We start from the raw sequence: 27572 nt of genomic DNA, 5'->3' as shown, positions 1-27572 counted from the left end.
CGCTGGGCAGGTGGAAGTCTAGTATGTTCAAGCAATACATCCGATTTTAGCCTGCATAGCACACCCCAACTTAAGGATTAGCCACTCACCACCATTTGGCAAGGGTCTTAAAAGATTATTTTTTTACCTCTGATTTTAATTATGGTCTCTACTGGCTGTAGTAAGTTTTGAGCTTTTAGTCTCAAGTCATCAGATCAGGTTACCTTAGTTGGTTTTGAAATAATTTACAGTTATTTCCATGTGGGGTAGTTCCATCCAGTGAAGCATTAGGTGTGGATTCCAGTCTCAGACAGGGGCACCACTGGTGCAGGTGGGGCTCTTTCCTTCGCTGTGGATGGTCGGTCGCCTCAACTTGATGTCGATGTGGGTGGATATGACAAGGATGGTGACAGAAGGACTCATTATTACTAAGGTGGCCCATTGGCCCTTGTTTGAATTTCAGTTTAAGTGAATTGCTTACTGCTAGGCCGTTCTTTCATCCACATCATACTTTAGTTCATTTAAAAGTAATATAAAATCCTTTTAAATAAAAGCTGACCCGTTTCACTGACAATTCAGTTGTCTGTGTCATTATTTATTTTAGTTAAGATCATGTGAATGGAATGTATCGCTGATAGAGCGTTTACGCTATTCATTTCTACAGAATAATTTATGTGCAAAAAATTCATTTAATAATGGAAAGTTACATTTTTCCTGGACCTGGGAGGTGGCATTATAACAACAGCAGCAATGTGAGTTTTAATAAAACATTAATAAAAAAAAAAGTATATGTGTCAGGTTGCTGTGGGCCCCCTAAGCAGTGGGGATCCCTTACAGAACACCAGCGGTTGACCGAAAGTAACTTCACCGCTGACCACAAAGTTCCCACCATTGGATACAATGGAGCGCATAGGCGCTACATTGTATCTGTGCCGTGTGCTGCCTCACAGACACTACAGGAGCACACAGCCAATCAGGAGAGTTCCACGATGTGGCGCTCCCTGATTGGCAGAAGGGGCCCTCTTTGACAGGAGTCAGGGGGGGTACTGGCAGTCGGGGAAAGGGGTCCCATGTGTAAACATGGGACCCCTTTCAGTGCGTGGTCGGGTTTCCATTTTTTTATTTTGCCAAGTACGTAGATTATACAAAGAACAGAAGATACACTGGATTATGTGAGTATAATTTTTTTCACAGGTACCCCGAGGATTCTACATGGAGAAGAGGACCGAGCCTCGTGTGAACAGAGGTAAGTATGTATGTTTGGAGGTGTGCATGCATGTAATAAACTTATACAGTCACGGTGTGTGTGTCCTGTTTTTTGTTGGGTATTTTTTTAGTAGTAGTACTACAGGTACCAGCGGGCCCGGTTTTCCACCGCATGCTGGTACTTGTGGTTCTCCAAGTACCAGCTTGCAGGGGAGGCTTGCTGGGATTTGTAGTACTGCTACTAAAAACAATATTCTATTTTTTTCAACAAGGCTATCAGCCCCCCATCCGCTGCCCTTGGATGGGGGGACAGCCTTGGGCTTCACCCCTGGCCCTTGGGTGGCTTGAGGTGGGGGACCCCTTGAGTTAAGGGGTTCCCACTCCTCCAGGGTACCCCGGTCAGGGGTGACTAGTTGGATATGTAATGCCAGGGCCGCCAGGACCACAATAAAAGTGTCCCCCGGCTGTGGCATTATGTACCTGGCTAGTGGAGCCCGGTGCTGGTTTAAAAAATACGGGGGACCCCTACGCTTTTTGTCCCCCATATTTTTTGAACCAGGACCAGGCGCAGAGCCCGGTGCTGGTTGATTAAATATGGGGGAACCCCTGTTATTTTTTTCCCCATATTTTTTCAACCAGGACCAGCTCAAAGATCCCGAGGCTGGTTTTGCTTAGGAGGGGGGACCCCACGCATTTTTTTTCACAAAATTTAACACTTTCCCACCCCTTCCCACTGATAAACATGCATGGATCTCACGGATCCGTTCATGCCTATCAGAACACGTTAAAAAAAAGCAGGTCTGTTTTAAAACTGCTTTTTTTTACTATTTGTATTTTTTTACGGCAGTGTTTGGCTATTGCTGGCAGTGTTTGTGAAATACACTTTTTAGTAAATTACCGAGTTGTATCAAAAACAGTCGTATTTGACTGATGGTGTATTCTTTCGTATTTTTTAACTTTGACTTCCAAAAAAATACGAATGCCCTCATCACTGCCGAGGTTTGAGTTTAGTAAATTCCCGAAATGACACTTTGAAGAAAAAACACCATCTCGGTCAAAATCGGGAGCTTAGTAAATATACCCCTAGACTTTGTTGTCAATCATAACAAATCTTGGGTCTGATTAAGGGATATACACAAATGCATTTGCAGTAGAGAATTGGTATGCTGCCAGTTTGCGAAAATATGCAAATGCCACTTCTGCCCACATTTGTAAATGCAGCATTAGTCACAGATCAGTCAACTATCATAGTTTTGACTAGCCTTATGGTTGCACAGCGTGGCCGCAAGAAGTTAGAAGCTGGAGCCATTGTTATTGCATACAGAATCACAGTTGCAGCCTCAAGCACCCCCCAAAATGGTTGTGACAAGCATGTGTTTTGCTGCCGCTTCCTGTTACATTCCCCAAATGGTCCCAAACTGTCAATCACATTGCAAATAAATCCTTTCTACTACCAGCGTTGCAAGACCATTGGGTCATATGCACAGTTGCAACCTAAATGCAGGGATAGCGGCAACAAAATTGCTCTTCTGTGTACTAAATCGTCAAAGCGTACAACTCTGCATCAGGCCCCTTGTCATCTGGCAATCTGAGTTGCTAATGACAGATAGTTTATGATGCTAAAATGTCCATCCAACCATAACTGTGTTGTTTGCATAATGCACATAAATATCAATCTAATATATTTAAAAGGTGCAAGACCATTTTACAGTACTGTTTGTAAGCACCTCATTAAAAAAGTTGCTGATTTCTTTACAATGCACATGATATAATCAGCAAAAATATCACTAAATGTAGTTATCCTTTATTAAATGCCATTTCATACCTCCCAACATGACCCTCTCCAGGAGGGACAGAATGCTCTGCTCCTGGACTTCCCTATTAATTTATGATTTCCATCACCTGTGCTGAAACACATTTCTTATCTAGTCCAGAAGCAGAGCATCGTGGCCCTCCTGGAGAGGGTACTGTTGGGAGGTATGCCATTTCTCCATGTTTTTTCTAATCTACTACTTGGTTTAATTTATTTTGTGTTTTAAGGTTACCATGAGAAAGAAATAACACCAGACCCATCTCTGTTACATGCAGTGGTGGATCTAGACTTATCTTTTAGGGGGGAGAGGTTTAAGAATTATGACCCCTCCCCCTAATCATAGCTCCTCCCACTTATAAATGCCCCTCCCATTTGCTTCTAAAATTTCCTACTTGTTGCCATTACTAATAAAATGTGGAAAGTTAGTGGAGAGAACCCTACGCACTAGTGATACAGACTGGCAAATCGCCATTCTTGCATGCATCTGCATATTCGTAGATCACACATGCACAATCATGCATCCCAGATTTGGGCTACCAGTCCACTTTCAGAGAGAAAAAAGTGAAATACATTTATTTTAGCAGCAAAAAATGCTTTATATAAATACTAAATTATTTTAATAGATCCTGTGATGGCATCAGTAATAGGACAACAATGGTATACATTATAGCACATGGTATGAGCCGAAATTCACATTACAGCACACTCTATGAGCCAAAATTCACATTATAGCATGCAGAATGAGCTGAAATTCACATTGTAGCAGATAAAATGAGTCAAAATTCACATTATAGCACACAGAATGAGCCGAAATTCACATTATAGTACACAGAATGAGCCGAAATTCACATTATAGTACACAGAATGAGCCGAAATTCACATTATAGCACACAGAATGAGCCGAAATTCACATTATACGTACACAGAATGAGCCGAAAATCACATTATAGCACACAGAATGAGCCGAAATTCACATTATAGCACACAGTATGAGCCGAAATTCACATTATAGCACACAGTATGAGCCGAAATTCACATTATAGCACACAGAATGAGCCGAAATTCACATTATAGTACACAGAATGAGCCGAAATTCACATTATAGCACACGGTATGAGCCGAGATTCACATTATAGCACAAAGTATGAACCGAAATTCACATTATAGCACACAGTATGAGCCAAAATTCACATTATGCCACACGGAATGAGACAAAATTCACGGAGAGTAATAGCAGGGACATAGGGACAGGGAGAAAGAGAGAGAGAGAGAGAGAGAGGGTGGGATGAAGAGAGGTAAGGGTGGAGACTGGAGAAAAAGGGGGGGGGGGGGTCAGGGAGGGAAAGAAAGAGAATAGGAAGGGTGCAGAGGGAAAGGGGGGGTGAGATAATAAGAGGGGGGAGAAAGAGAGGGAAGGGTGCAGAGGGAAAGGGAGGGGGGGGGGGGGAAACCACATCTGACTGAGACCTATATTTGATAAACTGTGTATTTTTAGAGTTAGAATGAAAACTAGAATGTATTCACCCTGGGAGGGAGCTGGCAGCTGGAGAGAAAGGAAGTCCAACGGGACAATCCGCGGCTGAATATTGTACAGAGGCTGCTGGTCTCTGGGGAGGGGCCAGCCACCAGGGTCATTGATGCTCAGGGAGAAGTTGAACTCTGGCCAGGCCCCAGTACAGATCTCCCGCCTGATGGCCCGATGTGCCCCTATCACCACAGTTCTGCTGCAGGCCCCCCAGTGACCTGTCAGGCACTTTGGTTGCCTAATGCCTGTAGTGCCTGCAGAGACTAATACCACCCGCTCCCTGCAGCTTTGCCTGCATAGTACATCCTGCAGCGCGGCTTAGTTGCTCCCCTGCCTCCAGTCACATCTGTGCACCTCCGAAGCAGAGCTGAATAGTTTACCCCTGCTGCTGGATGAAAGAAATTATACTCTCTTATCTTCTTTCATCCAGTGGCAGGGGTAAGCTATTCAGCTCTGCTCCGGAGGTGCACAGTTATGATTACCCCACTGCGATGTCGGCACCTGCAATCTCTACCTAATTTAAATGTCCGTGCCTCCACCCTGCCTTATTCTCACTCTGCTCCTCTACCAGCACACCACAGTGACTGATGGTGCAGGAGAGGAGACATAGGTGAATGCGCTGGAGCTCTGGCACCCAGCAGCTGTCCAATGTGCTCACAGTCTGCAAGGGCCCGGGCCGGAAGCAGTGGCGCCAGGTCACATATTAAACTGCCCTGTAACGGGGTCCCAGTGTGGAAAGCAGCCTGTGTCGGGCGGACGGGTAGCCGCAGCAGAGAGTGCGTGATGTCAATCACTGAGCCCTCCTGAGTCTGGCGCACAACGCGGCCATGTACCATGCATATGTGTCGGGCCGGCACTGCACTGGTGATAGTAGCGGCGGGACCCGGCCATCCATCCCGGCGGCGGTATGTGTAGGGGGGGGGGGCGCGTTCACCCTAATCACCCCCCCGCTAAATCCGCCACTGGTTACATGGAAGTTTGTATGTTTCCTTTTTACAAAGAACATACTGTTTAGGCATGAGATTGGATTTCTGGCACTTTGACCAGCCAGATAATTCAAGCCTAACTGAATAGTGGAAAAGGCTGTGGCTGATTCTGAGTTATACACAAGTCAGATACAAATGTGGCCATATTGCATGCACGAAAATAAAAAAAACGATCTTTGCCCATATGCAGGGTGGCTTACCCACCACCATCAATCCACTTGTGAAAGTAGCAATCATCACTATCAGCACATATTTCACATACTGTATATCAGCACATATTCAATCATGTTCAAAGAAGACGGAAACTCTCACACCTAGCAGCATTTAGAGAGGCTTTTCTAGGTGTAACTGGGAACTCTCCAGTTCATCCTGATTGTATATTCCCTGTTTCCCTGGAGGTGAATCAGGGCATTCAGAGTTTTTCTGAGCTCATTGACTCTGGAGCAGTAGACAATTTTGTTACATCTGATAACACTTTCACATCCCTAAAGCGGGTCACACCCTGGACTTATACACTAATCCTTCACGAGTGCGACCCACTTGAGACCTCTTTCAGACTGGCAGCACATGTGTGAAGTGCGCGGTGACGTGTACGGAGGTGGCACCTGTAGATCAGATCATTTCCAAACACCACCTGTCTGTGTAGCACCGCCTATCCCTATGGTGTGAACAGGTCCCGGGTTACCTTTACCTGGCAATCCGCTTACACTGCATCTGACCCAGTAATCGCCTGGGAATAACCCTGCTTTATCCCCTGGTTGAAGTACTGGGTCAAGCGACCCAGGAAATCAGAACATACCCCTTTCACACAGCACTTATACCCGAGTTAACCCAACAATAAACCAGGTTATTAGTGCAATGTGAAAGGGCTATGAGACTCTACCAAGAACTAAAGATTCCATTTGTTTCTTTTTTCATACCTCTTTATCTTACTGTCAGTGGCCACCCCTATTTTTTTAGGTAGGGGGGGCTGCCTCTACCCGTGTCAGAGGGGAGAGTCCTGTGTCCTGGGTCCCAGCAGCGGTGCAATGGAGCTGACAGGTGCAAGGATTGGCGCATGTGCATAAGTGGTTTCTTGAGTCCACATGCGCAAACCACCGGCTTCTATGAACTGCACCAACTGCAGCCCATAGAAGCTGGCTAGGGCTGATGAAGTAGGGAGTGGCTTCCTACAGGAAACCAGCTCTCTGCTAATCACAGCCTGGTCTGGCAGTCCTAGAGGGAGGAAACACCTATCAATGGGAATGCCATATGTCTGTGACTGACAGGTAGGACTACCAATAGAAAGTCACTGCCAGTCACAGTGAAGCAAGTAGAGTCATGGACTGCATCTGGCATCACTGACACTGAGCTGGGTATCGGATTTTATCTGGGGGATTTTTATAATGGGTATTTAAAGATTTTTATCATAGGTACAATCCGCCCCTGCTTTCTGCTGTAGATGGAAGTTACATCCCAAGAGGATTTATCACTCATCAAACAGCAGCTAATAAATTGAGACTAGGAATGTTACACTCTGAAGAAATACAGTTTTATATAATTCCTCAGCATCACATTCCATTGTGCAGGGTTACCCATAATCCTCATATAAGGGCTGATGTACTAAGCCTTGGATAGTAATAAAGTGGAGAGAGATAACTGCCCTGTTACAGGCTGTTTGAAAAATGAGATAATCTGATGGGTTGGTAGTTTATCTCTCTCCACTTTATCACTGTCCAAGGCTTAGAACATATGCCCCATAGACTAGTTAACATAACTTCTTAGTTCTTGTCTTGGGGTGAAGCGTGCAAAGATACCTGTCTTTAATGTGTATTATTCAGACTTGTAAAATGCCTTTACTCCCACTTGTTTATGTCACAGTTTCATATGCATGTACTATAGTGTGGCATACTGGGATGTTAGGAGACTAGAGATATTGTAAAGTTTCAAAAGTCATTTAATTCTTATCAGTGAGTGGGGGAGTTTTATTGCCCCAAAACCAGTTCTGGCAGACCCTGCCACATGTAGGGGTTTAGGACAGGAAGTGCAGGGGGATTTTAGCAAAAGGAACAAAGCACAGGACAGTTCAGTGTGAGCTGAGGACTGAGATGGAGGGCACAGGCTAGTGTCCAGGAGAAACGCAGTCTGGGGACTGTGGAACAAGCATCTATAACTCCACAGTCCCTGGCATTATGGAACAGCATGTAGGTGCTGCTAGGAAGAGCAAGAGATATCCAGATTTGCAGTGTGAGAGAAGTTACAGCATGAACAATCAATGGAAGAAATAAAGGGGATCTTCCCCTTCAGGGGTACCCCAGAAGCAGGATGGGAGGTGTGAGTCTGCGGGAGAGGACGAGCTGGGTGAGTGATAGGAAATCACGTTTGGCGGAAGGCCCCCAGTAACGTGTCCATGAGAAATCCCGTTTAGATAGAGCCCCTAGCGAATGGGGGAGAGCACACTGAAATGAATCTCAGTTTGCGGAAGCCGCACTACTGATTCCCAGAGACTGCGCTGGTATGTACTGTACTGTAATGCTGTTATTGCCCGTGAAGCAAATGAAAGGAGATGTAACCTGATGTAACCCAAATGAATATTGTGCTGGAGAGAAGAAAAAGAGGTTGAATGTTACTGTTGTGATAACCCTGTCTGAACTGTGAATAAACTGCTTGCTTATGTGATGAGACGGCCTGGTGTGCAATGCTTTTAAAAATACTGATGGACCTGCCGCTGCCCGGCTATCACAGTAGCAAGCAAGCAGCAAACACTTTAACACCACAGAGAGACTGAGGGAGTAATTCATACCTGATCGCTAGGCTGAATTTTTGTACAGCAGGCAATCAGGTCTAAACTGTGCATGCATATGCCGCACAGGTACAAAGCGGATCACCGCTCAGCGATGGGTTTGTGCGAAGGATCCATTCACACAGGCATTCGCAAGGAGATTGACAGGGAGAAGGCGTTTGTGGGTGGCAACTGACCATTTTCTGTGAGTGTTTGGAAAAACGCAGGTGTGTCCAAGCGTTTGCAGGGTGGGTGTCTGACGTCAATTCCGGTCTTGAACAGGCTGAAGTGATCGCAGTGGCTGAGTAAGTCCTGGGCTATGCAGACACTGCACAAAATCTGTTTGTACTGTTCTGCTACACATGCTTTCACACACTTGCACAGCTAAAATACACTCCCCCTGTAGCAAAAATCGCTTGCTAGTGATCAGGTCTGAATTAGGCTCTGAGATTGCCCTATTGATCTCCTACCTGGCAAGACTTACCTCTCAGGAGTCGTGTTCATCCTGAAACACAAACCATTTTCAAAATGAAAGAAGCTGGCTTGCATCCTTGCATAGATTATATAGGGTTAAATGAGATTACCACAAAAAATAAGTTTTCACAATTACATCAATGAGATATTCTGGGCATACTTTATGTCTTTGTAATAATATATTTGGATGCTATTCTTATCTTTTCCCCAGATCTGCAACAACATTGGTTACATTAATATGGGTGCTCCAAAGACTCAGAAAAAAAAAATGTTCAGGACTGGAGATGGATCCTTCCAAAGTTCAAGCAATCCTCTATTGGTCACAACCAGGGCAGCCATCAGGGGGGGACTGTGGGGACTGGTGTCCCGGGCCTTTACAGAGAAGGGGCCCACCCCTGGCTTCTACCGCCAATACCTGTACAGCTGCGCCAGTCTGTGAATCAACAGCAGGCTGATGCACAGGGAGGACTTCTTAAAACAAGCCTTCCCTGTGCATCAGCTCTCTGTGAACCATTGCTGCAGGTCCGCAACGTTCCACCTATATGTAACGTCACAATGTATGACATCACATAGAGGTGGAGCGGTGCAGCAGAACCTTTCTTTTTGGGAGGAGGGGCTCTTTCTATTTAGTCAGTTCCGGGCCCCACAATTTCTGATGGCAGCCCTGGTCACAACCTACAACCCTGAAGGGAGTCCAGTGCTTTCTAGTATTTGCCAATTATTATAAAAAATGTATTTACGGGTATTTCACCTTGGTAGCTCCTATCCATTATCCCGTAAAGGAGCTAATACTTCACATTGGTCGTAAGAAGCTCAGCAAGCCTTCTATACACTCAAATATTCTTACAGTAGCTGCTGCATTTTTTAACCAACAAATACCTCTCCAAAATTCATATTAGAAGTGGATGCTTCTGTAGTTAGGGTTGGTACTGCACTGTTTCAGTATGGTGAAGATTCACAGTGGCATCCTTGTAGGTTTTTCTCCAGGAAATTTCTTCCAAACAGAGATGAACTACAGTATGCCATTGGAGGGAAGGAATTGTTGGCAAAGAATCTGACAATACAAGAATGGAAACATTTGTTAGAGGGGTGTTGCCATATACTGTAGGTAATTGTTCACACTTAATATAATATTTGGATAATAGATATTGTCTGAATTAAAATATAATTCATTATAAATAGGTGATTTAACCATAGTGAATAGTATAGGTCAATATATAGTAAGAAATAGATTAATTGGGTTTGTACATGTATAAGTTAAATGCAACTTATAGTAAAATGCACACAGATACTGGTATGTGCAGAGCTGTGTTTAAAATGCGGAGTCTGAAATCTGCATATCCTTAGGAAATGGATGGTATCCGGCTTTTGTTTTGTTATACTGCAGACCGGAGACAATTACAACATCATTTGAATTTGAACTACATCAATTGAATAAGCAACTCCCAATTCTTCATGCTAACACCTGTAGTAAACAAATGTATTTACACTCTAAATATCAAAAGGAAAACCTTTGATTGACTAAGAAATATCAGACTCTATGACTCCAGAATACATCCACTGCTCGTCACATTGAGGAAGAACAATTGGACATGTTTTACGACACTTGGGAATCTGGCAGTTACAATATCAGTTAGTTGGTTGGGGTGGAAGATACTTCAGGAGCTCAGGAAAGTGAGAGCAGGAGGAGGAAGGAGAGATGTCCACACCGAAAGAATGATCCTAGAATGGTAACTACTGTATGTACTTGCAAGTATACAATTTATGTTATTAATTGTCTAAGTTTGTTAAATTGTTTCATGTTGTTTTATGTTATATAATTAAGGAAGCATAGCTATAATTAGCATATGTATCACTACTGTGTATATCTTATTCTGTATAATTTGATTTGCCTGTAAATAAACCAATCAGTATGGTCAGAGCTGTAATTCCTTGTTTGAACTCACTTTGGAATCATAATTTCATAATTTTATAGTTCATATGTATGACAACTGCATATATATATATATATATATATATATATATATACAAATCCTCAGCAGCAGCACACAGGACACGATCACAGCAACACTTAAGTAGATGACATCTATTTAAGTGTTGCTGTGATCGTGTCCTGTGTGCCGCTGCTGAGGATTTGTATGTACTGCTGCCATGCAGTTATGAGAGCACCGGACCAAGTTTTCTGATTTTCTATGGGAGTGCCGAGTCTTTGTTCTGATATATATATATATATATATGTATATATATATACACTTCTCAAAAAAATAAAGGGAACACTAAAATAACACATCCTAGATCTAAATGAATGAAATATTCCTATTAAATACTTTGTTCTTTACATAGTTTAATGTGCTAACAACAAAATCACACAAAAATTATCAATGGAAATCAAATTTATTAACCCATGGAGGTCTGGATTTGGAGTCACCCTCAAAACTAAAGTGGAAAAACACACTACAGGTTGATCCAATTTTGATGCAATGTCCTTAAAACGAGTCAAAATGAGTCAAAATGGAGGCCCCACACACAGTAGTGTGTGGGGCCTCCACGTGCCTGTATGACCTCCCTACAACGTCTGGGCATCCTCCTGATGAGGTGGCGGATGTTCTCCTGAGGGATCTCCTCCCAGACCTGGACTAAAGCATCCACCAACTCCTGGACAGTCTGTGGTGCAAAGTAGCGTTGATGGATGGAGCGAGACATGATGTCCCAGATGTGCTCAATTGGATTCAGGTCTGGGGAACGGGCGGGCCAGTCCATAGCATCAATGCCTTCATCTTGCAGGAACTGCTGACACACTCCAGCCACATGAGGTCTAGCATTGTCTTGCATTAGGAGGAACCCAGGGCCAACCGCACCAGCATATGGTCTCACAAGGGGTCTGAGGAACTCATCTCGGTACCTAATGGCCATCAGGCTACCTCTGGCGAGCACATGGAGGGCTGTGCGGCCCCCCAAAGAAATGCCACCCCACACCATTACTGACCCACTGCCAAACCGGTCATGCTGGAGGATGTTGCAGGCAGCAGAACGTTCTCTAGGCGTCTCCAGACTCTGTCACGTCTGTCACATGTGCTCAGTGAGAACCTGCTTTCATCTGTGAAGAGCACAGGGCGCCAGTGGCGAATTTGCCAATCTTGGTGTTCTCTAGCAAATGCCAAACGTCCTGCACGGTGTTGGGCTGTAAGCACAACCCCCACCTGTGGACGTCAGGCCCTCACACCACCCTCATGGAGTCTGTTTCAGATCGTTTGAGTAGACACGTGCACATTTGTGGCTTGCTGGAGGTCATTTTGCAGGGCTCTGGCAGTGCTCCTCCTGTTCCTCCTTGCACAAAGGCGAAGGTAGCGGTCCTGCTGCTGGGTTGTTGCCCTCCTACGGCCTCCTCCACGTCGCCTGATGTACTGGCCTGTCTCCTGGTAGTGCCTCCATGCTCTGGACACTACGCTGACAGACACTGCAAACCTTCTTGCCACAGCTCGCATTGATGTGCCATCCTGGATGAGCTGCACTACCTGAGCCACTTGTGTGGGTTGTAGACTCTGTCTCATGCACCGCCAGCTTTCAAAAGTGACCAAAACATCAGCCAGAAAGCATAGGAGCTGAGAAGTGGTCTGTGGTCACCACCTGCAGAACAACTCCTTTATTGGGGGTGTCTTGCTAATTGCCTATAATTTCCACCTGTTGTCTATTCCATTTGCACAACAGCATGTGAAATTTATTGGCAATCAGTGTTGCTTCCTAAGTGGACAGTTTGATTTCACAGAAGTGTGGTTGACTTGGAGTTACATTGTGTTGTTTAAGTGTTCCCTTTATTTTTTGAGCAGTGTATATATATATATATCAGCCACCTAATTGGTAAGCCTGACATAATATATTTGCAGATATATATGATAGACGTATATTATAAAAATATACACATTATTATTGAAGAGACCCCTTTTCAATAATTAGCACCCCTGATGTTAATATAATATAAGATTCCTCAACAAGGGGGTCATATTCCCTATAACTATTTTTACTGACCATAAAAATCTTCTGTATCTATAAAGTGCACAATGTATAAATCCTCACCAGGCTCACTGATCTCTGTCTTTCATGAGGTTTGAATTCCAAATCACCTTCTGCCCAGGTACCAGTAATGAATGCTTTGTATTGTTCTATGGAAGAAGAGGATCATCCAACCATCAATCCCAGTAGTTTATAAACTGCAACTGCCTGCAAACGTGTGAATTTCCAACACCTTGCATATTCTTTTGCTCAAACTTTTGGTGATTAGGTGCTTCCACTGTGGTTCTTCAAAAACACCTCAAGTTCACACTCCATGAGTTGAAAACAATTGTGGACTCACTATGCCATCAAGGCCAACTGCAATACTTATTGACTGGAAAGCTTATGGGACAGAAGAATGCTTTTGGATAAAGGCATCTGATGTAAAGTTTAACACTTTCCTACTAAACCTGATTGGTACTCAGAGGTTACCCATAGAAGGAGGGTACTGTCTCAAAACAGCTACATAAACCTACTAACCCTACCCAGAAATGCCCAGTCACATTTTTGCGCAGATCAACTGACCAATCATATCAAGATTCACCTGTAGGTGCGGTACGGTGCAGCAAGGGTGCCACCATCTTGCCTAGGGTCAGCTAAGCCATTCCATCCATGCACAGAGTGCCTGCATTCACAATCACAAGACCAATCTACTGATAGAGCTCCTTATTTAAACTGCTGCTGGCCACATGTACAGTACTTTGCCAGTACAAAAAGTCTCCCAGGACACCTGGTACCCTGTGACAGAGAGGGTCCCCATTTCCAGAGTTCCAAATGCAGTCTACCTGTGCTCCTTCCCTGTGGTTCAATCTGCATCAACACTCTCCATTCTCAGCTGGACTTCACCATATATTCCTGCTATAATCAGCACTCTCTGCTAGACACCAATGTTCTGTCTGTTCTTTGCAACTCCTACAGTTGTTTCAGTCTTCTATCAAGCCAAAGCATGCAGTCTTCCTCATACACACTATCAGTGTCCAGATTCTGCTAATTACTGTCTAAGTTATCCACCTTCTGCAGATACACATACAAATAGTGTATTTGTAGAACTTTCACTCAGTACTCACCAAGCACTCACATGTACAATGTATAGGTATTGCTATAACTGTCAGATAGCATACTGTTTGAACTTTGAATTTCTCTTTCCTCTCACCATTCCATATTAGTTACTTTATGAGAAGTGTCATTCTGCCACCATGCTTGATTCTTCCTAGCCCTAGCCAGATCTGCCCTGCTGTTCCAGCTCCAAATACTGTATGACACAAATGCAGAATCTGGCACAGAAGGGTTGTGTCACAAATCGGGTTCACACTAACATCCCTTGTCGCATTCTGTCTCATTTGTCCCGCGGTTTCCATACCCTCCGGAGACTGACTCGCACTGTCAGTCTTGTGATCACCGCTGGCCAATGTCATTCACTTCTAAGTCCTCCAGCTGCCATTGCTGTTGCTAGATCTTTGTCCTCTGCACGCTGACACTCCTGCCAGTCTAATTCATGGATGCAGCCATGACACTTTGATCAGCTGACCAGACTCTTTGTTAATCAGAGTTCTCTTTGCAATCATGTGATATGTCCAGAAAATCCACAGACATTCCAGGGTATAAAGGAGGTGAGGTGAGGTCTCTCCAATGTCAGTGCTTTGTTGTCATTGCAGGTTTGCAGCTCATTCCATCAGGAGAATACTAAGCTGACATCTGCCTAGAGATCCTGGTGTTACCAGTGTTCATTGCATCGCCTGACTTTTCCCGCTACCCTGCTCCACTGTGCACCAGCGGTTAAGCACCAAGCCATGTCCTGTCTATCTCAGCTATCCAGATACCCTGCTCTGCGGTGCAGCTGTGGTCAAGCATCAAGCCATGTCCCAGCTATCTTTGTAATCCAGCCACCCTGCTCTGCTGTGTACCTGTGGTCAAGCATCAAGCCGTGTTCTGGCTATCTCAGTGATCCAGCTACACTGCTCTGCTGTGCACCTGTGGTCAAGCATCAAGCCATGTTCTGGCTATCTCAGCTATTCAGCTAACCAGTTATATTGTGTATCAGTATTCAAGTATTAAGTCATGTTCCGGCTTTCTCAGCTATTCAGCTACCCAGCTATACTGTGCATCTGTGTTCAAGCAGTAGATGTGTTCCGGCTATCTAGCCAATCAGCTACACACCTGTGGTCAATAACTACTTATTAGAATATTGCTTATTATTCTTTTCCTCTTCTTTCATGCCTGTATACAAAGCACTTACATTAAACCTCATTACTTTACTCCAAGACTTTAGCATCTATTTCCTCGTACGAACCCTAGTTCGGGTCCAACAGATCCTCAGATTCTGACAGGTTGTTTTCATGCATTCAACTTAATTTTATGTGTCTTGTATGCACTTCTTCTGTGTAAGCTCCACCTAGTGGTCAGCCTTACATAAGCTTAGTTTGAACCTTATAGGCTTCTACCGAAGCTCTCCAGTGCACCCTGGTACAGTATATGATACCACAGGTCCACTATTTTAGAATTCTTAGAATTCTAGAATTCTTATGTTTGCTTCAAGAGGTGCAGCTATATTTTCCCCTTTGTAGTAGCAGCAAAGGAAATAATTTTGACAGGTAATACTTTAGATATGTTTTAGTATTAATAGTCAATACATTTTCAAACTGTTCAGTTTCTCATGTTTGTATTCTCTGTTGTTTGCATATATTGAAATATATCATATTGTACATATTGCAACTTTGCATCGCATATAGATATTATTTTAATTGCTTGCCATTGCTTGTTTGTATTACAGTTTTACAATTCAATTCAATCAACTACATGAATCCTATTAACCTATTACATTAAACAATATTCTTCAGATTTTCACATCTAGTTTGGATATATGTACTCAAGCCATAGTTAAGTTTATAGAGAGAACATAACAGTCAGTGTTGTGCATTGTCTTTGATAATGGCATTAATTATTTAGATTGTAAGGCTTTGGTATGTTTTGGCAATTTACAATGATGGTAATGCAAATTAAAGTAATGTAGTGTTGGCAGAATAGCTTTAAACATGATGATAAATCATTGGTTAAAATACTGTTAAAGTGCTTTAATGTGCATTAGTAATTTGTTGGCATTATGCTGCTTGCATTATGGTGTCCATATTCTAATTGTTGACATTTTAAGTAGAGATGAGCGGGTTCGGTTTCTCTGAATCCGAACCCGCACGAACTTCATGTTTTTTTTCACGGGTCCGAGCGACTCGGATCTTCCCGCCTTGCTCGGTTAACCCGAGCGCGCCCGAACGTCATCATGACGCTGTCGGATTCTCGCGAGACTCGGATTCTATATAAGGAGCCGCATGTCGCCGCCATTTTCACACGTGCATTGAGATTGATAGGGAGAGGACGTGGCTGGCGTCCTTTCCATTTAGATTAGAAGAGAGAGAGAGAGAGATTGACCTGATTTACTGGAGATTAGGAGTACTGTAGAACTGTGTAGAGAGTGCAGAGTTTACTAGTGACTGACCACAGTGACCACCAGACAGTGCAGTTTTATTTAATATATCCGTTCTCTGCCTGAAAAAAACGATACACAGTGACTCAGTCACATACCATATCTGTGTGCACTGCTCAGCCCAGTGTGCTGCATCATCTATGTATATATCTGACTGTGCTCAGCTCACACATCTTATAATTGTGGGGGAGACTGGGGAGCACTGCAGTGCCAGTTATAGGTTATAGCAGGAGCCAGGAGTACATATTATTATTAAAATTAAACAGTGCACACTTTTGCTGCAGGAGTGCCACTGCCAGTGTGACTGACCAGTGACCTGACCACACTGACCACCAGTATAGTTAGTAGTATAGTATACTATATTGTGATTGCCTGAAAAAGTTAAACACTCGTATCTGACTGTGCTCAGCTCACACATCTTATAATTGTGGGGGAGACTGGGGAGCACTGCAGTGCCAGTTATAGGTTATAGCAGGAGCCAGGAGTACATATAATTATTAAAATTAAACAGTGCACACTTTTGCTGCAGGAGTGCCACTGCCAGTGTGACTGACCAGTGACCTGACCACACTGACCACCAGTATAGTTAGTAGTATAGTATACTATATTGTGATTGCCTGAAAAAGTTAAACACTCGTCGTGTGACTTCACTTGTGTGGTGTTTTTTTTTTTATTCTATAAAAAACTCATTCTGCTGACAGACAGTGTCCAGCAGGTCCGTCATTATATAATATATACCTGTCCGGCTGCAGTAGTGATATATATATATTTTTTATTTCATTATTTATCATCCAGTCGCAGCAGACACAGTACGGTAGTTCACGGCTGTAGCTACCTCTGTGTCGGCACTGGGCAGTCCGTCCATAATTGTATACCACCTACCCGTGGTTTTTTTTTCTTTCTTCTTTATACATACATACTACTACTACTACATCTCTTTATCAACCAGTCTATATTAGCAGCAGACACAGTACAGTACGGTAGTCCACGGCTGTAGCTACCTCTGTGTCGGCACTGGGCAGTCCGTCCATAATTGTATACCACCTACCCGTGTTTTTTTTTTCTTTCTTCTTTATACATACATACTACTACTACTACATCTCTTTATCAACCAGTCTATATTAGCAGCAGACACAGTACAGTACGGTAGTCCACGGCTGTAGCTACCTCTGTGTCGGCACTGGGCAGTCCGTCCATAATTGTATACCACCTACCCGTGGTTTTTTTTTCTTTCTTCTTTATACATACATACTACTACTACTACTACATCTCTTTATCAACCAGTCTATATTAGCAGCAGACACAGTACAGTACGGTAGTCCATGGCTGTAGCTACCTCTGTGTCGGCACTGGGCAGTCCGTCCATAATTGTATACCACCTACCCGTGGTTTTTTTTTCTTTCTTCTTTATACATACATACTACTACTACTACATCTCTTTATCAACCAGTCTATATTAGCAGCAGACACAGTACAGTACGGTAGTCCACGGCTGTAGCTACCTCTGTGTCGGCACTGGGCAGTCCGTCCATAATTGTATACCACCTACCCGTGTTTTTTTTTTCTTTCTTCTTTATACATACATACTACTACTACTACATCTCTTTATCAACCAGTCTATATTAGCAGCAGACACAGTACAGTACGGTAGTCCACGGCTGTAGCTACCTCTGTGTCGGCACTGGGAAGTCCGTCCATAATTGTATACCACCTACCCGTGGTTTTTTTTTCTTTCTTCTTTATACATACATACTACTACTACTACATCTCTTTATCAACCAGTCTATATTAGCAGCAGACACAGTACAGTACGGTAGTCCATGGCTGTAGCTACCTCTGTGTCGGCACTGGGCAGTCCGTCCATAATTGTATACCACCTACCCGTGGTTTTTTTTTCTTTCTTCTTTATACATACATACTACTACTACTACATCTCTTTATCAACCAGTCTATATTAGCAGCAGACACAGTACAGTACGGTAGTCCACGGCTGTAGCTACCTCTGTGTCGGCACTGGGCAGTCCGTCCATAATTGTATACCACCTACCCGTGGTTTTTTTTTCTTTCTTCTTTATACATACATACTACTACTACTACATCTCTTTATCAACCAGTCTATATTAGCAGCAGACACAGTACAGTACGGTAGTCCACGGCTGTAGCTACCTCTGTGTCGGCACTGGGCAGTCCGTCCATAATTGTATACCACCTACCCGTGGTTTTTTTTTCTTTCTTCTTTATACATACATACTACTACTACTACTACATCTCTTTATCAACCAGTCTATATTAGCAGCAGACACAGTACAGTACGGTAGTCCACGGCTGTAGCTACCTCTGTGTCGGCACTGGGCAGTCCATCCATAATTGTATACTAGTATCCATCCATCTCCATTGTTTACCTGAGGTGCCTTTTAGTTGTGCCTATTAAAATATGGAGAACAAAAATGTTGAGGTTCCAAAATTAGGGAAAGATCAAGATCCACTTCCACCTCGTGCTGAAGCTGCTGCCACTAGTCATGGCCGAGACGATGAAATGCCAGCAACGTCGTCTGCCAAGGCCGATGCCCAATGTCATAGTACAGAGCATGTCAAATCCAAAACACCAAATATCAGTAAAAAAAGGACTCCAAAACCTAAAATAAAATTGTCGGAGGAGAAGCGTAAACTTGCCAATATGCCATTTACCACACGGAGTGGCAAGGAACGGCTGAGGCCCTGGCCTATGTTCATGGCTAGTGGTTCAGCTTCACATGAGGATGGAGGCACTCAGCCTCTCGCTAGAAAAATGAAAAGACTCAAGCTGGCAAAAGCAGTAGCACCGCAAAGAACTGTGCGTTCTTCGAAATCCCAAATCCACAAGGAGAGTCCAATTGTGTCGGTTGCGATGCCTGACCTTCCCAACACTGGACGTGAAGAGCATGCGCCTTCCACCATTTGCACGCCCCCTGCAAGTGCTGGAAGGAGCACCCGCAGTCCAGTTCCTGATAGTCAGATTGAAGATGTCAGTGTTGAAGTACACCAGGATGAGGAGGATATGGGTGTTGCTGGCGCTGGGGAGGAAATTGACCAGGAGGATTCTGATGGTGAGGTGGTTTGTTTAAGTCAGGCACCCGGGGAGACACCTGTTGTCCGTGGGAGGAATAGGGCCGTTGACATGCCTGGTGAAAATACCAAAAAAATCAGCTCTTCGGTGTGGAAGTATTTCACCAGAAATGCGGACAACAGGTGTCAAGCCGTGTGTTCCCTTTGTCAAGCTGTAATAAGTAGGGGTAAGGACGTTAACCACCTCGGAACATCCTCCCTTATACGTCACCTGCAGCGCATTCATAATAAGTCAGTGACAAGTTCAAAAACTTGGGCCGACAGCGGAAGCAGTCCACTGACCAGTAAATCCCTTCCTCTTGTAACCAAGCTCACGCAAACCACCCCACCAACTCCCTCAGTGTCAATTTCCTCCTTCCCCAGGAATGCCAATAGTCCTGCAGGCCATGTCACTGGCAATTCTGACGAGTCCTCTCCTGCCTGGGATTCCTCCGATGCATCCTTGCGTGTAACGCCTACTGCTGCTGGCGCTGCTGTTGTTGCTGCTGGGAGTCGATGGTCATCCCAGAGGGGAAGTCGTAAGCCCACTTGTACTACTTCCAGTAAGCAATTGACTGTCCAACAGTCCTTTGCGAGGAAGATGAAATATCACAGCAGTCATCCTGTTGCAAAGCGGATAACTGAGTCCTTGACAACTATGTTGGTGTTAGACGTGCGTCCGGTATCCACCGTTAGTTCACAGGGAACTAGACAATTTATTGAGGCAGTGTGCCCCCATTACCAAATACCATCTAGGTTCCACTTCTGTAGGCAGGCGATACCGAGAATGTACACGGACGTCAGAAAAAGACTCACCAGTGTCCTAAAAAATGCAGTTGTACCCAATGTCCACTTAACCACGGACATGTGGACAAGTGGAGCAGGGCAGGGTCAGGACTATATGACTGTGACAGCCCACTGGGTAGATGTATGGACTCCCGCCGCAAGAACAGCAGTGGCGGCACCAGTAGCAGCATCTCGCAAACGCCAACTCTTTCCTAGGCAGGCTACGCTTTGTATCACCGCTTTCCAGAATACGCACACAGCTGAAAACCTCTTACGGCAACTGAGGAAGATCATCGCAGAATGGCTTACCCCACTTGGACTCTCCTGTGGATTTGTGGCATCGGACAACGCCAGCAATATTGTGTGTGCATTAAATATGGGCAAATTCCAGCACGTCCCATGTTTTGCACATACCTTGAATTTGGTGGTGCAGAATTTTTTAAAAAACGACAGGGGCGTGCAAGAGATGCTGTCGGTGGCCAGAAGAATTGCGGGACACTTTCGGCGTACAGGCACCACGTACAGAAGACTGGAGCACCACCAAAAACTACTGAACCTGCCCTGCCATCATCTGAAGCAAGAAGTGGTAACGAGGTGGAATTCAACCCTCTATATGCTTCAGAGGTTGGAGGAGCAGCAAAAGGCCATTCAAGCCTATACAATTGAGCACGATATAGGAGGTGGAATGCACCTGTCTCAAGTGCAGTGGAGAATGATTTCAACGTTGTGCAAGGTTCTGATGCCCTTTGAACTTGCCACACGTGAAGTCAGTTCAGACACTGCCAGCCTGAGTCAGGTCATTCCCCTCATCAGGCTTTTGCAGAAGAAGCTGGAGACATTGAAGGAGGAGCTAACACGGAGCGATTCCGCTAGGCATGTGGGACTTGTGGATGGAGCCCTTAATTCGCTTAACAAGGATTCACGGGTGGTCAATCTGTTGAAATCAGAGCACTACATTTTGGCCACCGTGCTCGATCCTAGATTTAAAACCTACCTTGGATCTCTCTTTCCGGCAGACACAAGTCTGCTGGGGTTGAAAGACCTGCTGGTGAGAAAATTGTCAAGTCAAGCGGAACGCGACCTGTCAACATCTCCTCCTTCACATTCTCCCGCAACTGGGGGTGCGAGGAAAAGGCTCAGAATTCCGAGCCCACCCGCTGGCGGTGATGCAGGGCAGTCTGGAGCGACTGCTGATGCTGACATCTGGTCCGGACTGAAGGACCTGACAACGATTACGGACATGTCGTCTACTGTCACTGCATATGATTCTCTCAACATTGAAAGAATGGTGGAGGATTATATGAGTGACCGCATCCAAGTAGGCACGTCACACAGTCCGTACTTATACTGGCAGGAAAAAGAGGCAATTTGGAGGCCCTTGCACAAACTGGCTTTATTCTACCTAAGTTGCCCTCCCACAAGTGTGTACTCCGAAAGAGTGTTTAGTGCCGCCGCTCACCTTGTCAGCAATCGGCGTACGAGGTTACATACAGAAAATGTGGAGAAGATGATGTTCATTAAAATGAATTATAATCAATTCCTCCGCGGAGACATTGACCAGCAGCAATTGCCTCCACAAAGTACACAGGGAGCTGAGATGGTGGATTCCAGTGGGGACGAATTCATAATCTGTGAGGAGGGGGATGTACACGGTGATATATCGGAGGATGATGATGAGGTGGACATCTTGCCTCTGTAGAGCCAGTTTGTGCAAGGAGAGATTAATTGCTTCTTTTTTGGGGGGGGGTCCAAACCAACCCGTCATATCAGTCACAGTCGTGTGGCAGACCCTGTCACTGAAATGATGGGTTGGTTAAAGTGTGCATGTCCTGTTTTGTTTATACAACATAAGGGTGGGTGGGAGGGCCCAAGGACAATTCCATCTTGCACCTCTTTTTTCTTTTCTTTTTCTTTGCGTCATGTGCTGTTTGGGGAGGGTTTTTTGGAAGGGACATCCTGCGTGACACTGCAGTGCCACTCCTAAATGGGCCCGGTGTTTGTGTCGGCCACTAGGGTCGCTTATCTTACTCACACAGTCAGCTACCTCATTGCGCCTCTTTTTTTCTTTGCGTCATGTGCTGTTTGGGGAGTGTTTTTTGGAAGGGCCATCCTGCGTGACACTGCAGTGCCACTCCTAGATGGGCCCGGTGTTTGTGTCGGCCACTAGGGTCGCTAATCTTACTCACACAGCTACCTCATTGCGCCTCTTTTTTTCTTTGCGTCATGTGCTGTTTGGGGAGGGTTTTTTGGAAGGGACATCCTGCGTGACACTGCAGTGCCACTCCTAAATGGGCCCGGTGTTTGTGTCGGCCACTAGGGTCGCTAATCTTACTCACACAGCTACCTCATTGCGCCTCTTTTTTTCTTTGCGTCATGTGCTGTTTGGGGAGGGTTTTTTGGAAGGGACATCCTGCGTGACACTGCAGTGCCACTCCTAAATGGGCCCGGTGTTTGTGTCGGCCACTAGGGTCGCTTATCTTACTCACACAGTCAGCTACCTCATTGCGCCTCTTTTTTTCTTTGCGTCATGTGCTGTTTGGGGAGTGTTTTTTGGAAGGGCCATCCTGCGTGACACTGCAGTGCCACTCCTAGATGGGCCCGGTGTTTGTGTCGGCCACTAGGGTCGCTAATCTTACTCACACAGCTACCTCATTGTGCCTCTTTTTTTCTTTGCGTCATGTGCTGTTTGGGGAGGGTTTTTTGGAAGGGACATCCTGCGTGACACTGCAGTGCCACTCCTAAATGGGCCCGGTGTTTGTGTCGGCCACTAGGGTCGCTAATCTTACTCACACAGCTACCTCATTGCGCCTCTTTTTTTCTTTGCGTCATGTGCTGTTTGGGGAGGGTTTTTTGGAAGGGACATCCTGCGTGACACTGCAGTGCCACTCCTAGATGGGCCAGGTGTTTGTGTCGGCCACTAGGGTCGCTTAGCTTAGTCATCCAGCGACCTCGGTGCAAATTTTAGGACTAAAAATAATATTGTGAGGTGTGAGGTATTCAGAATAGACTGAAAATGAGTGGAAATTATGGTTTTTGAGGTTAATAATAATATGGGATCAAAATGACCCCCAAATTCTATGATTTAAGCTGTTTTTTAGGGTTTTTTGAAAAAAAGACCCGAATCCAAAACACACCCGAATCCGACAAAAAAAATTCGGTGAGGTTTTGCCAAAACGCGGTCGAACCCAAAACACGGCCGCGGAACCGAACCCAAAACCAAAACACAAAACCCGAAAAATTTCAGGCGCTCATCTCTAATTTTAAGTAGATATGTGCGCCGACCACCATGTTTTGGTTTTGGCTCTAATGTTTTGTCGAGTTTTAGTTTTGATATTGGTTTTGCCAAAACTAACCTCACATATTGGTTTTGGATCTGTATTTTTGTTAAATGATAAAGATAGCTAAAAACACCTAATTTTTGCCTATTTTTTGCTCTCGCATTATTATTAACTCAGTAACATTAATTTCCACTCAATTTTGATCAGCTCACCACTCACAATATTCTTTTCATCCAGTTTAAACCAAAAGGTTGATTAGTAAGTTAATTTAATTTGATTCTGAAAATTTTAATTAATCATTTAATTAATCATTGATGGAATTGGTGATGGTCATTATTGCACAGACAACATTTTTTATTGGTTATTGCACTAATCTAACCATTACTAATGTGCAACACATTTTTAATAACCAAAAAATAATAATTAATAGGCAAGGATTCCTGACAATACTTAAAAAGCCAGCTGACAGTGCAGGCAATGATCTCTACAGAGGTAAGTTGTCATCTCCATTATCATCCTCATCCTCACCCTCATCTGTGTGTTTATTAGTGATGTGCACCGGACATTTTTCGGGTTTTGTATTTTGGTTTTGGATTCGGTTCCGCTGCCGTGTTTTGTATACGGACGCGTTTTGGCAAAACCTCCCTGAAAATGTTTTGTTGGATTCGGGTGTGTTTTGGATTCGGGTGTTTTTTTTTACAAAAAAAACTTAAAAACAGCTTAAATCATAGAATTTGGGGGTCATTTTGATCCCATAGTATTATTAACCTCAATAACCATAATTTCCACTCATTTCCAGTCTATTCTGAACACCTCACACCTCACAATATTATTTTTAGTCCTAAAATTACCACCGAGGTTGCTGAATGACTAAGCTAAGCGACCCAAGTGGCCGACACAAACACCTGGCCCATCTAGGAGTGGCACTGCAGTGTCAGACAGGATGACACTTCAAAAAATAGTCCCCAAACAGCACATGATGCAAAGAAAAAAAGAGGTGCACCAAAGTCGCTGTGTGACTAAGCCAAGCGACCGAAGTGGCCGACACAAACACCTGGCCCATCTAGGAGTGGCACTGCAGTGTCAGACAGGACGGCAGATTTAAAAAATTGTCCCCAAACAGCACATGATGCAAAGAAAAAAAGAGGTGCAATAAGGTAGCTGTGTGCATTAGCTAAGCGACCCAAGTGGCCGACACAAACACCTGGCCCATCTAGGAGTGGCACTGCAGTGTCAGACAGGATGGCACTTAAAAAAATAGTCCCCAAACAGCACATGATGCAAAGAAAAAAAGAGGTGCACCAAGGTCGCTGTGTGACTAAGCTAAGCGACCGAAGTGGCCGACACAAACACCTGGCCCATCTAGGAGTGGCACTGCAGTTTTCTAGCGAGAGGATGAGTGCTTCCATCCTCATGTAAATCTGAACCACTAGCCATGAACATAGGCCAGGGCCTCAGCCGTTCCTTGCCACTCCGTGTCGTAAATGGCATATTGGCAAGTTTACGCTTCTCATCAGACGCTTTTAATTTTGATTTTTGGGTCATTTTACTGAACTTTTGTTTTTTGGATTTTACATGCTCTGTACTATGACATTGGGCATCGGCCTTGGCAGACGACGTTGATGACATTTCAACGTCTCGGCCATGACTAGTGGCAGCAGCTTCAGCACGAGGGGGAAGTGGATCTTGATCTTTCCCTATTTTACCCTCCACATTTTTGTTCTCCATTTTTTAATGTGTGGAATTATATGCCAGTAATATATCAGCAGCAATGGCCTACTGTACCGTACTGCTATATATTATATACTGGTGGTCAGCAAAATTATGCACTGTCCTACTACTGTGCACAACTAAAATGCACCACAGGTATGGATGGATAGTATACTTGATGACACAGAGGTAGGTATAGCAGTGGACTACTGTACCGTACCGCTATATATTATATACTGGTGGTCAGCAAAATTATGCACTGTCCTCCTACTACTGCGCACAACAACTAAAATGCACCACAGGTATGGATGGATAGTATACTTGATGACACAGAGGTAGGTAGAGCAGTGGACTACTGTACCGTACTGCTATATATTATATACTGGCGGTCAGCAAAATTATGCACTGTCCTCCTACTACTGCGCACAACAACTAAAATGCACCACAGGTATGGATGGATAGTATACTTGATGACACAGAGGTAGGTAGAGCAGTGGACTACTGTACTGTACTGCTATATATTATATACTGGTGGTCAGCAAAATTATGCACTGTCCTCCTACTACTGCGCACAACAACTAAAATGCACCACAGGTATGGATGGATAGTATATTTGACGACACAGAGGTGGGTAGAGCAGTGGACTACTGTACCGTACTGCTATATATTATATACTGGTGGTTAGCAAAATTATGCACTGTCCTCCTACTACTGCGCACAACAACTAAAATGCACCACAGGTATGAGTTTATAGTATACTTGACGACACAGAGGTAGGTAGAGCAGTGGACTACTGTACCGTACTGCTATATATTATATACTGGTGGTCAGCAAAATTATGTACTGTCCTCCTACTACTGTGCACAACTAAAATGCACCACAGGTATGGATGGATAGTATACTTGACGACACAGAGGTAGGTATAGCAGTGGACTACTGTACCGTACCGCTATATATTATATACTGGTGGTCAGCAAAATTATGCACTGTCCTCCTACTACTGTGCACAACAACTAAAATGCACCACAGGTATGGATGGATAGTATACTTGATGACAAAGAGGTAGGTAGAGCAGTGGACTACTGTACCGTACTGCTATATATTATATACTGGCGGTCAGCAAAATTATGCACTGTCCTCCTACTACTGCGCACAACAACTAAAATGCACCACAGGTATGGATGGATAGTATACTTGACGACACAGAGGTAGGTAGAGCAGTGGACTACTGTACCGTACTGCTATATATTATATACTGGTGGTCAGCAAAATTATGCACTGTCCTCCTACTACTGCGCACAACAACTAAAATGCACCACTGGTATGGATGGATAGTATACTTGACGACACAGAGGTGGGTAGAGCAGTGGACTACTGTACCGTACTGCTATATATTATATACTGGTGGTCAGCAAAATTATGCACTGTCCTCCTACTAATGCGCACAACAACTAAAATGCACCACAGGTATCCTGCTCTATTTGCCCTGAAGATTTGGATTGCACACTTGTGCATTAATTTGTTCATATACTATCGAGATTTTCGCAATTTCTTTAGATTACAATATAAAAATATGGCGGCAGGTGGGAGTGCTGCCACTAACCCCCCCTTTAACCTACACAGCCGCCACAGTATGGCGACTGGATGTGATCTCAAGAGAGATCAATTTAGTTTCGTTTTTTTTATTTTTCTTATGTTTTTCCTCATGTCTTCTGTTTTGTTTCCCTCCCCTTCTCAGGTAGATCAGCTTAAACACAGAAATAAGTTAGCGGAATCACTAGCCCCATTGGAAGCAGATTATGGTTAAGATAGTTTCTATTAATGCCAAAGGCCTTAATTCTCCCCAAAAGCGAAGAGTGGCTTTGAATTATTTTCAGAAGCTTAAAGCACAGGTGGTGGCGGTGCAGGAGACACATTTCCAGAACCAAACCCCCCCCCCTCTTCACTAATTCACGATACCCCCTTTGCTATACTGCAAACGGACCCACTAAGAGAGCTGGAGTGGCTCTTCTTATAGCACAACACTGTCCATTCGTTCTGTCCTCTAAATATGAAGACCCTAGCGGGAGATATCTAATCTTAGTGGGTCAACTAGATAATGTAGAGACCACTCTGGTCTCTTGCTACGCCCCTAACACCAAACAAATCCCATTTCTTAGAACATTTCGTAGAGTGCTCCTGGAGCATACTAGGGGAGCCCTCTTGATCCTTGGAGACTTCAACATGGTGCTGGACCCCACTATAGACCGTTCCCGTCCAACCCGAACCCTGCGTAGCAGTCCATCCCAGGACCCCTCAGGCAGATTTAGTCAACTTCTAGCTGAGTATGAGTTGTGTGATGTCTGGAGAGCCAAACACCCTGTAGAACGAGATTACACTTTTTATTCCCACGTACACAGTTCATACTCTAGAATAGACCTAGCCTTAGCGGATAAATGGACC

The sequence above is a fragment of the Pseudophryne corroboree genome, chromosome 9, assembly GCF_028390025.1.
Source record: "Pseudophryne corroboree isolate aPseCor3 chromosome 9, aPseCor3.hap2, whole genome shotgun sequence".
NCBI classification, from domain to species: Eukaryota; Metazoa; Chordata; class Amphibia; order Anura; family Myobatrachidae; genus Pseudophryne; species Pseudophryne corroboree.
This window is presented reverse-complemented; position numbering follows the sequence as displayed.